Raw genomic sequence first — 12,588 nt, 5'->3', positions numbered from 1 at the left:
AAAAACTGACATAAATAGTTGCTCAGGGTTTGAGATTCGATTCCCAACTCACAATTTATTTTTTATTTAGAACTAAAAAGTGAAGGAGAAGAGCGATCCAAAACGCAGCGGAATTTAAAATTTCTCCTTTAGTGATCCTTACGAATGGGCATGATCAGTGATAGAATCGTTACCTCTTGTGGCGATTGTAACCTTTGATGCAGATCTATGGAGCGATCACGAACATTGAATGATGACAACACCTCTACTCAGTCCACATGAACGAATTCCTTCAATCTCAGTGCTAGCTTCTACGAATGAAGGCTTTGAGTGAGAGAGAGAGAAACGAAATTGCAACTGCATAAATGCTTCTACATAAGGGTTCTATTTATAGAACCACTTGTGTGGGCTGCAAGCTAAAAAGCCCACTCAAGTGTATGTGGCCCATATCTTATAATATGCCAAAATCACTTAAGCATGTGGTACCTTACCATATTTTGTATTCTACTTAAGTACACCATACCTTACAATGTTCTACAATTCACTTAAGGGCACTGAACATTACGGTATTCCTTAGTTACTCTATCTCTCATCAACCCGTCCTTTTGTGTGTGACCCTGTTGGTTTTCGCGGTATTGACAATTATATTAAATCACGTATTTAACATAATAAACAGTGAGTGGTATCTAGCAACACATCACTGCTACCCAAGACACGAAAATGTCATGTGATCTGACAAATCCTTTTGTGATAATACTTATGTGTACAATTACCCTTTTGCCCTTATATCTACATTGGACACAAGGAATAGACCATGTCATCCTTGTCCAGTTCAATATTGGGTCCATAGACATTTATCCTGTTACGCAGGATGAGAAAATTCTATCTAGGTCACTCATGTCCCTTAGCATGCTTCGTGGAGTACCCATCAACTATCTTTATGGTCATCCAATTACGGACAATGTTTGATCAACAATAATGCACTCAACTCTACATCTAGGGTCCATAGTGGTTTCAGGTCGAAGGGTGGTATACACCATTATTACCATGAGAATAACTTATGACACTTTGCATAACATTCTATATAGTATTCTCATAGCGGGTCAATCCAGTATAAATATTACTCTTAATATTCATACCTATGTTTAAGACTTGATAACTCCTTATCCATGATCCATGAGATGTGATCATCAGTCTATATACATAATAGTCTTAATGATTTAATGTTATCCCACTTCACAATAAAGCTCGACTACGGATACTTTAAGAATAGTGTCCTTATGTTTAATGTGATCTCATGATTAAGTCACACTTGATACATTAAACGAACTAGCTATTCTAGGGACTTTATTAAACAAACATAATAAAGAAAAAACCTTTTATTATTAATAAATAATTCGATACAAGTACCAAAAGTATTGGCCTCTAGGGCTTACACCAACATTATTTAGAACTAAAAAGGTACCTTTATTTTTTATTTTTTAGATTTTTCATCTGATATTATACCTCGGTTTATAAATAAACCGAGATAAAAACTCTCTAATTTTTTTATTCCTTTTGGAACAAAAAAAAATGCATTTATTTTTTATATATTTCATGTCGGATATGTTACCTCAGTTTTTAGTAGAACCAAGATAAATACTCTCTAAATTTTTTATTCCCTCAGAGTTAATGTTAAGTCTAGCTCATTCACTTTTTGAGCCCTAGCAAACAAAAGAACACCATTCTTGTCCAAGGAGGAAGGAAGCTCGAACATACACGTTTCTTTTCAAGTCTCTCATTACATTTCCTTTATGTACAAGTTATCCATTACTGAAGTTGTTATAGTTATTGTTGTTCTTGTTATTGTCCTTATTATTGCCATATTTGTTGTTGTTGTTTTTTTGAGACTGTCTTGTTGTTTACTATTTTGTTGGTTGTGTGCTATTTTATTTTATTTTCAGAAGCTTTATGTGATTATGGATCATAGTTGGATGAAAGCCAATAGATTGAGTAAAGAGTATGAGAATGAAGTGATAAAATTTCTTGATTTCGCTGGAAAAAAACCTTCCTAAAAATAATGAGATTTTTTTGTGTTCTTGTAAAGCTTTAATACGAAGAAAAAAAAAACTCCAAGGGATGTTATATTTAATCATTGTGGTTGTGATGGAATGATTCAAAGTTACACAAAATGGGCATGACACAGTGAAGTGAAAAAATAGAGACATCTATTACATATAATTGAAGATGATGAATTTTCGAATGGTACTCTAGAAGATATGATTTGTGATATTGGAGTAGATGCTTTTAAGAAAGCTAGTGTGGTAGATACTTTGCAAAGAGGCATGGAATATTCGTTGTATCCGTGATGTAAAAGTTTTACAAGAATTTCAGTTGTGTTAAGAATATTTAATCTCAAGGCAAATGGTTGGTGGACGGATAAAAGTTTCACTGAATTGCTTGAGTTGTTGATAGAAATGCTTCCCGAAGGTAACACGTTGTCGAACTATAGTTATGAGGCAAATAAGATATTGTGTCCAATGGGTTCTGACCATTTCAAAATACATGCATGTCATAATTATTGCATCTTATATAGGAAAAAAATTTGAAAACTTGAAGGAGTGCCCGAGGTGTGGGGATTCACGCTACAAGTAGAAGGACAATGGTGTTGATGACGATGATAATGTAACTAGCAAGAGTGTTCCTTCCAAGGTGATGTGGTACCGACCAATAATTCCAAGGTTTAAGAGATTGTTTTCTAATGCTAATGAAACAAAGAATACTAGATGGCTTGCAAATAAAAGAGTGTGTGATGAAAAAAAATTCCATGTAGCTGATTCATTACAATGGAAGAAAAATGATTCCTTATTTCCAGATTTTACCCTTGAACCGAGGAACCTTAGGCTTGGATTTGCTACAGATGGAATGAATCATTTTGATAATTTGAGTACTAACCATACATCATGGCATGCTATTCTTATAATTTAAAACTTATCTCCATGGTTGTGCATGAAGTGCAAGTATATGATGATATTTATGAGGATTTCGGATCTAAGGCAATTAGGGAACGACATAGATGTTTATTTAACTCCATTGATTAAATATTTAAGACTTTTATTGGAGGAAGGTATTAATGTTGATGATTTGTATACATTTGATAACTTTAAGTTGCATGCCATGTTGTTTTACAGAATTAATGACTTTCCTGCATATGGTAATTTATCGGGGTACAACGTCAAGGGACATAAAGCGTGTCATATATGTCAATTTGATACATGTCACCATCAATTGCAAAAAGTAAAAAACTACAGTTTATCTTGGGCATCAAAAATTTATAAGACCTAATCATCCATATCATAGATTGCGAAAGGCTTTTAATGGAGAGCAAGAGTTTAATATCACTCCAAAGCCCTTAACCGAGAGGGAAGTTTATAAAAGACAACAACATATTAATGTTGTCTTTAGAAATAAACAAAAAATCCCGTGGAGAAAAATATTTGGAAAAAGAGGTCTGTGTTCTTTGATCTTCCATACTTGTCTAGTCTTTATGTAAGACATTCTCATGATGTAATGATTATGGAGAAAAATGTATGTGATAGTTTAAATGGAATACTTCTCAATATTAAAGGCAAGATAAAAGATACAAAGAAATTCTGTAAGAATATGGTTGTCATGGGTATAGGGCAAGAGTTAGCCCCAAAAGAAATAGGGAATAAAACATATTTGTCCCCAGCATGCCACACTCTGTCTAAAAAAGAAAAAAAAACAGTTTTTGCAGATGTTTGCATGGTATCAAAGTTTCCCAATGGTACTCATAAAATTTAAAGAAACGTGTGTTAGTGAATGATCTCAAGTTAGTTGGCTTAAAACTCATGATTGTCATGTGTTGATGCAACAACTTCTACCAGTGGCTATTCATGCCATTTTACCAAGAAATGTAAGGTTAACTATAACAAAATATGTTTATTCTTAAATTCTATATGTAGTAAAATGATTGATCCTCAAAATTTAGATGACTTGGAACATGAAGCTGCAATTATCTTGTGCCAGTTAGAGAGGTTTTTTCCTCCATCATTCTTTGACATTATGGTTCACTTAGTTGTTCATCTAGTAAGGGAGATTAGAATTTATGGTCCAATTTATTTAAGATGGATGTATTTGGTAGAGTGTTACATGAATATTTTTAAAGGGTATACAAAGAATCATAATCCTCCAGAAGCTTCGATCGTAGATAGGTACATTACAGAAGAAGCTATTGAGTTTTGTACAAATTATTTGTCAGGAGCAAACTCTATAGGATTTCTTAAGTATCGTCATGATTTATGCTATGATGGTAGAGGTATTCAAGGTTTAAATGTTAATAAATTTGACCAAGAAGTCGTTCGTCAAACATATTTGTATATATTGAATAACATTAGTGAAGTTCAACCTTACTTGACCGCTCACAAAAGTCTTATAAGGGAAAATTCCCTCGGATGAATGAAAGATGTTTGTTGACAAAGAATAAACAAACTTTCATAAATTGGATTAATGAAAGTGTTTCTAAAGAGATTATCCCATCATATACAATTAAATGGTTATCACATATGCCTAAGTTTAATGTAATTACTTTGAGTGCATACGACATTACCAAATATTCATTCTATACAAAATCAAAGGATGATCGTAGAACCATGGAAATTAGTGAGGTTATGGTTGAGGCTAAATCCATGCACCCTTATAGTTCCAAAGATAACAATCATGTACTAGCATCTATAGCATATGTTGGGATCATTCAAGAGATTTTGGAGATTAGCTATGTTGCTTTTAAAATGTCTTTATTTAAGTGCAAACGGATTGACAATAACATTGATGTAGAAACTAATGAATTAGGATTCACACGGGTTGATCTTTGAAAGACAACTTATAGGAACGAACCATTCATCATGCCAATCCAAGCAAACAATTTTTTATGTCACTAATCATGCTAGCACTAGACAGCCAATTGTTCTTCAAGGAAAACATCCTCCTGATAGTTCTGATGAAAATCAAGATTTTAACTATGAGACCCCTTGTTTAGGAACACATGTACTTCAATCATCAGAAGAAAATGATTCAGATGATATGCATGTTATTCATCATGATCATTAAGAGGGGATATGGGAAAACTAGTAAATAAATGTTTTATATCGCTTAGTAATTTATAATTATTCATTTTATTCTCTTTTATTCCTTCTACTATAAATTTAAAGTTGTTTATGATTATCCTAATTGGTTTCAAACGTTGTTTAAATTATAGGTGCTTAACGACCATTGATAAATCCTATTGGAAAACCTACAAAACTCTCCATTTTGGTTATTACTTTTGTTGGTTAATCCTTTTTTTAAATTTTGCTGTAAAATTATAAAGTGTGTTCCATTTTTGGTTTGCATTTGGTGTTAACAATGAATATTATGGTACAACGTTTCAAATTGAGAAGTTGACAAAATTTACAATGTTTATGTTTTAGGAATCTGTAAAATATGGTTCTATATTCTGTCATAAGGTTTTGTAATACAGGTGCACACGATAGTACTAAAAAAATTTATCCCCTCAGTTTTAATATAAAACCTAGGTAATAACATTGAGATATTACCTCGATTCTACACAACACCGAAGTTAATATTGTGCATTCCATCCAGTTATGAAAATAATAAAAAAAATGCATATGTTGGGGATCAGACCCATGTGAAGATAACTTTACCCCTCGGTTATTCAAAAACAGAGGGATAAAGTTGTCACTTTTCATGACACCTTTCATTACCTCACATATGTAGATGAGATTAAATGAATTTTGCATCTGATGTTAGATGTGTTTTTTGTAGTTGTGAGAAAAGCCAAAAGCCAGAGATACCCATAGAGATCGAGAGCTTAGACAATTCCCCTCAGATACTCACAACCAAAGACCTTCTCAAAATCATGAGTGGAAAAATATATGTACTCAATGACAAAATAGACTTCATAGTATACCACTTCATTCATGACCAAACCAAACTACCACATCACCTATTCCACTATGATGATCCTGATGCAGAATAATCTTACTTATATTTCTTATTTTCTTTTCAAAAGTTTTAATTCAGCATCTTCGCTCATTGTACTTTAAATTCCAAATTTTCCTTTCATGTACTTTTAATTTTTTTCAAATTCAATTCTTGTTAATTAATACCTAGCAATAACATAAGTGTCATGTTGTTCTTCCCTTAAATGACTAGATTGCCCTTGTTTGCATATTTATTTCTTGCAATGCATCTTTACCTCACCTTTTTTATTTTGATAAAGGGGGAGAAGTATACTCTCAAGGGGAGTAGGGTATATTCTCTATTTAACTCATGGGGAGTTATCACACTAAACCATTTTTAAAATACTTTACCAAAAGAAAATATTTTGAAAAACATTTGGAAGTTGTGTCAGATAAATTCGAAGGTGTCAAAATAAATATAGGAGAATTTTTGACTTACCTAATCGATTAGATTTTTTGTCTAATCGATTAGAAATGTGAAAACTTAAGGCCCAAGCTATCTTGAAGGCGTTTTGTTTATGTGCAATAATTAGATATCTTAAAATTCCTTTTTGAGAACTTACAAATGCTTATTTCTAACTTCTAATTGATTAGGAATATGTGTTAACCGATTAGATTGTTACAAAAGGTTTTTATTGAAATTTCCTATTTAAGCCAACCTTAGGCCTAAAAATAGAGGTTCAATTTCTCATTTCAAACCATCTAGAATCGTTTTTTGACACTTTCATCTCTCTCTCTCTCTCTCTCTCTCTCTCTCTCTCTCTCTCTCTCTCTCTCTCTCTCTCTCTCTATATATATATATTATATATATATATATATATATATATATATATATATATATATATATATATATATATATATATATATATATATTATATATATATAAACATTTCTTTAATTTTATCTTACTATGTTTTTAGCCTAAGTGACTTTGTGAGTGAGATTATTTTTTTAATTTTAGAAAGGATAAAATTGTAAATTCACCTAGGGAATCTTTTGTATACACCTTGGTTCAATACTGTCCATTTAGAAATTTGTTTAGGTTAAAATCTAAACTCGTAAAAAGCTTTTTTGTTTGGGATATTGTGAATCAGTCATAGTTTAGGTTGGAGATTAACTCGTGATAAAATCTTCTAGGTTCTTGGTCAGCCAGGTGTTAAAACCAAGATAGGTTGAAGCTCAGCCCGATATTGAAAGCTTCATAGGTTGGAGATCAACCTAGTGTTAAAATATATCAGGTTTTTGGTTGTCCCGTGTAAAACCAAGGTATTGAACTTAAAGGTTTTATAACTTGAAGACTAACCCCTCCAAGGTCCGTGTTTGTTGAAAGAAGACTAACCACTTCAATCCACCATTGGGAAGGAAGTTTTGCCACTTCACTCTCAAGTTGATTATGAAGAAAATACGCAAACTCTCATATCTATCGTCTTGTATTTCTTGGTTGAAGATCAACCACCATTCCTAATATAAGGGGGGTTTATGAGTCTTTCCTACTAAAAACTCTCAATATTTAATGGAAACTATCAAGATCAATTCTTGGGGACATAACTAAGTCATTTTTGACTGAACCTGTATAACTTTTGGTGTTGATCCTTCTTCCCTTTATTTCTTTTATTTCTTTAATTAATTTATGTATTTTACTTTGCGCTACTAAGTTTTCAAAATATTTTCAAACTCTGATTTTATTTCTAAAAGGTTTTTAAAAGCAAGTTTTTCTAAACCATACTACTCACGCCCTGTTGTGTGTGAAGTCTTTAATTCAAAAATTGGAAGCAAGTGGATGGAAGTGGAAAGATCAAGGTTCAAGGTTAAATTGAACTTCATTAAGGTTATTGAATAATGTTTCAATATGGTAGAAATAAGCAAGATGGTTGATGGTTAAATTGACACCACAACAATTTGAAGTCAAGGTGGATATTTTTGAAGTATGCCTTAAAACCTTTTACTGATGAAGATAAACAAAAAATATTTTGAGATTTTTAAAATGAGAAAGTCGAAAAGCAGCAAGAATGTATGGTTAGGGCTATTCGCGGACATCGAGTTTGGTCAGTTTGGTTTGAGGATCATTTTATTTAATGTTAGAATGTTGGATATATATTTTATATTAATTTATAAATAGTCTAAAATAATATAAAAGATATTTAAGATATTTATAATATTTTGTTCTATTAATTAATGAGTTGTGTTTTAGGTTTTATTCTGGATTTGTTGGGATTTTGCAATTATAAATATTTATCTTATCTATTATCGTAGAGTGTGAAAATCTTGAGAACTTTAGAGCTTAATAGAGAAATAAGGGTTTAGGTTTTTGGGAAACCTTTGAAGTTATCTAAGAGGGTTGAAAAATACTTCTAAACACCATGTTATATTGAGAGTTTGAGAGATTGGGAAACACTTGGGTAGAAAATAGGGGTTGTTCTTGGGAACTTGGAAGGCTATTTTATTGTCACGCATTTGTAATCTCTTGTAATAACTTTTGGAGTATAGTGAATTGGAGAGCTACTATCTCCCCCAAACGTAGATCATTTGATCAAAAGGGGTAAACAAACCATTTGTGTTGCTTTCCTTCTTTTATACTCTTATGCCAAGTTAATCCACCGACTTATTATATTGAAAGTTACTATTGTTGAAGGTCATTTATTTTGGTTTCCATTGTTCTTTATCCCACACATCAATGTTCTTGGTGTGATTGAACACTTAATACTTCTTTATAAGTAGTTCTAGTCATTTTATCAGTTTCACAACAACTTGGTGTCATATAAATAGAATACACATTATAATGTAAAGTGAATACTTGAAGAGAATAATCAATACACTAACATCTTCTATGTGTCTACTCTCATTCACTTTCACTTTATTTTATAACACATTAACAACATGAAACTCTTATAAACTGTGATTCAAAACTTTAAAAATATAATGTTGTGACAAAAAAGAACTTATAATGATTTTCCTATGTAAACTTATATGCCACCAACATCCCAATTCGCTAAGAACCAAACCTAGTATTTATAACCCAAAGACCCATCTTCCTCTTGACCTTCAACGGTCAACAAAATACATAGGAAAAACAAAAGAAAAGTATCATAAGAATGATGAATGGCCATGTTTCGTTGTGGAACCATAAATGGTGAGCATTGCGGAAACTACAACAGAGCGAAGCTTCCGATGCACTATATCAACATGATAATGTGGATCGAAGGTTACGATCATGGTGCTTGTTGAATCAGAGGTATCGGTATTTCTATGATGTCGTTAAATGACGTTTTCTATCTCCAATACGATGGACCTAGGAGGTACCTGCATGGTTTGTACTCCAATGCCCAAACCAGTTTAGGTTTCGAGATAGTGGTACTGAAAATGGAGATTAGAGATTCTTTACCTGAAAAAAATTTATAAAGGTGTTTATACCTTGGACCTAACAGGTCAGGTTGGATAATAGGCCTCGTGCTATTGGAACTTTGGTCAACTTAGAGCAGTGGGTTCTGGGTCTTTGGCTAACACGAAATAGGTCATAACTTCAATTATAATTTTGATCTCCTTTAAATATATATATATATATATATATATATATATATAAGATATCTAAAATCATATATATAAGGTACACAATATTTCATCTCAATAAACCTCTTTTGTTCTTTGCTTACTAACTTGAGCGTTGAAGTGTTTGCAAATATCACCTATGTCGTTCATTAATTAACAAGTTTTCTTGTTTGTTCACCTCACGTTGGAGCCATTCATCTTAATACAACACAACTCAATCAACTTAGAATATTCTTCCACCATGTAGAAGACTAAGGTTTCCTTTCCATCAGAAACCCCCAAATATTATTCCCAGTGCCTCTAAGGAAGAAAACAAATCAAGTAACAATCACTCTTTTGTGGTTCTATGTGCTTAATAGGTAAAATAGATTTTGATGATAACAATGGAGATCAAATAAAAATATCATAAACATCATCAAAATAATAGAGTTTGAATTTGATTAAAAAGCGAGAAGGTTATGATAATTGTCTCAAAAGAATCAAAAGATAAAGTACATAATTAAGGATAAGTTTCATTTTATAAAAGCTCGTTTGTGATCCTGTGCCGAGATATCTTATTACTTTATATGATCTTCTGTGTAATATTAAGTGTGATTTCTCTTAAAATATTAAGGTTACACACACGCGCACACTCACGCATGCACACATACACACATACACACTAAATTATCTTTGTGAAACTTAATCTATTTTCAAAACATCTTCTAAACACACATTGGATTGGGCTAAAATGTCTTAAAGCCAAATATAATCGATTATGAAGTCTCTATAATACATTATGTAGTGAAACTTATCCTATAATCAATTATGGAAATTGTCTAATTGATTATGAGGAGAAATCTGCATAGTAATCAATTATGGAAGCCTTGTAATTGATTATGTTTTAGATCCTATAAAACCTTGTTTTGTTTTTGCTAGGTTATAATTGATTAAGTTCGCAAAATAATTGATTATGGAGTGCATTCCAATGTTTCCTTATTTGGCTAAATGCTTTACTATAAATAGAGGACTCGTGTTCATTTGAAAACACATAAGAATTTTTAATGTTAACTTATTCTCTACTATCTCCTTGCAAAAAATTTATATATACTTAAAATATTATTTTAGTGCTAAGAAAGAAAATACTTAGTAGAGTTTTTCTTGTGAAAATTATTCTTAATCATTTTGATATATAATTGTAAAACAACAAAGACTTGTTCTCTTTAATTTTGATAAGTTATAAAAGTTACAAATTGAAATTGAAATAAAATCTCAATGTAATAGGGTTGAGCATGTGTTAAAAATCGTGGTAGTGGAAGTCTCAAGGTGCAATCCTTGGAGACTGGAGTATACCTTGCGGTTATGGGAAAAACCATTATAAACTCTAGTGTGCTCATTCCTTTACCTTATATTTTACTTTACTATTATTTATTTTTCCAATCTAATTCTCTTATTCTACTCATTTTCTTAAAATCAATCAAATTTATTTTAGTTTTTGAAAAAAAAAATTTTAGTTACAATCCACCCATCTCTTGTGTTTAAAGTCACTTGGGTAACACCTTTAATGCAAAGAAGGTTAGTCTCTCTCCCAAACCAACTGACTACTTTGTCAGTCAAACTGACAAGCTAATCCTATCACATCATCCCATAAGGGACGGCCTATAGAGAGCCAAAAATATTAGATTTTATTACACTGTTACAAGATCGTACATGGATGATTTTGTCAACCAAAACCATGACATCAAACAAATAGATAAAAGAGAGAACAAAGCATACATATAGAGATGTTATAAAATCCCCAAAGTTAGTCCTAAACTCCAAGATGCTTTGTTGTAAAAAAAAAGATACATCATTCCATCTGCCTAACGTATGGAGGAACCAAGCGATGAAATGATATTGTTCTCCTTATTATTACATATGTGGCTCTATGTGGTTAACATGTATAATGAGTTTTAAAGGTGACAAAAATAGTAAAATAAAACTATCATAAACATCTTCAACTAAAGAAAAAATATTTAAGGTAATAAAATTTTGAAAGGGTTGTAATTTTTGGTGTAAAAGAATAAAATGTTAGGAACATCATCTAGAAACAACGCCAACTGCTAAAAGATCGCATGTGATCCTCTACTCGATTATTTATTTATATTTTATAGGATAAAAAATGTAAAATTATGTGTGTGTGTCTGGGGGGGGGGGGGGGGGGGGGGGGGGGGGGGGTACGCGCTCACAGGCAATCTCAAAGCACTAAGTTTGTATCACACACTAAAGTATGTTTTTAAACTTTTCTCTTTTCCAAAACATCTTTTGAAACATTTTCTTTGAGAAAAGTTTTTGAAAACTGAACTATAACAATTATACTACTTATTAATTATGGAACTTGTGTAATCTATTATGGGGAGAATTCAATCAATAATCGATTAACAAAGCCTTATAATTGATTATGGTTTAGATTCAACAAACAATTTCCTATTTTTCTAAATCATAATCAGATGTAAGTGAAAGAGAATAGCGATCCAAAATGCAGCAGAATTTAAATTTTTTTTTCCTTTAGTGATCCTTACGAATGGATATGATCAGTGATAGAACGTTACCTCTTATGGAGATTGAAACCTTTCAGGCAGATCTAAGGAGCGATCACGAACGTTCAATGGCGATAACATCTCTACTCAGTACACACGAATGAATTCCTTCAGTCTCAGTGCTAGCTGCTATGAATGAAGGCTTTGAGTGTGTGTGTGTGGGGGGGGGGGGTATGTGTGTGTATGTGTGTGTGTGTGTGTGTGTGTGTGAGAGAGAGAGAGAGAAACAAAATTTCATCTGAACAAATGCTTCTGCACAAGGGTTCTATTTATAGAACAACTTGTGTGGGATGTAAGCTAAAAAGCCCACTTAAGTGTATGTGGCCCATATATTATGATATACCAAAATCAAGTAAGTGTGTGGAACTTTACCATATTTCGTATTCTACTTAAGTTCACCGTACCATACAATGTTCTACAATTCACTTAAGTGCACCGTACCCTACAGTGTTCCTTATTTACTCTATCTATCATTAATCCGTCCT

Source organism: Lathyrus oleraceus, chromosome 4 (genome assembly GCF_024323335.1).
Source record: "Lathyrus oleraceus cultivar Zhongwan6 chromosome 4, CAAS_Psat_ZW6_1.0, whole genome shotgun sequence".
Taxonomy (NCBI): domain Eukaryota; kingdom Viridiplantae; phylum Streptophyta; class Magnoliopsida; order Fabales; family Fabaceae; genus Lathyrus; species Lathyrus oleraceus.
The sequence above is the reverse complement of the archived record's forward strand: the minus strand, read 5'-3'. Positions refer to the sequence as shown.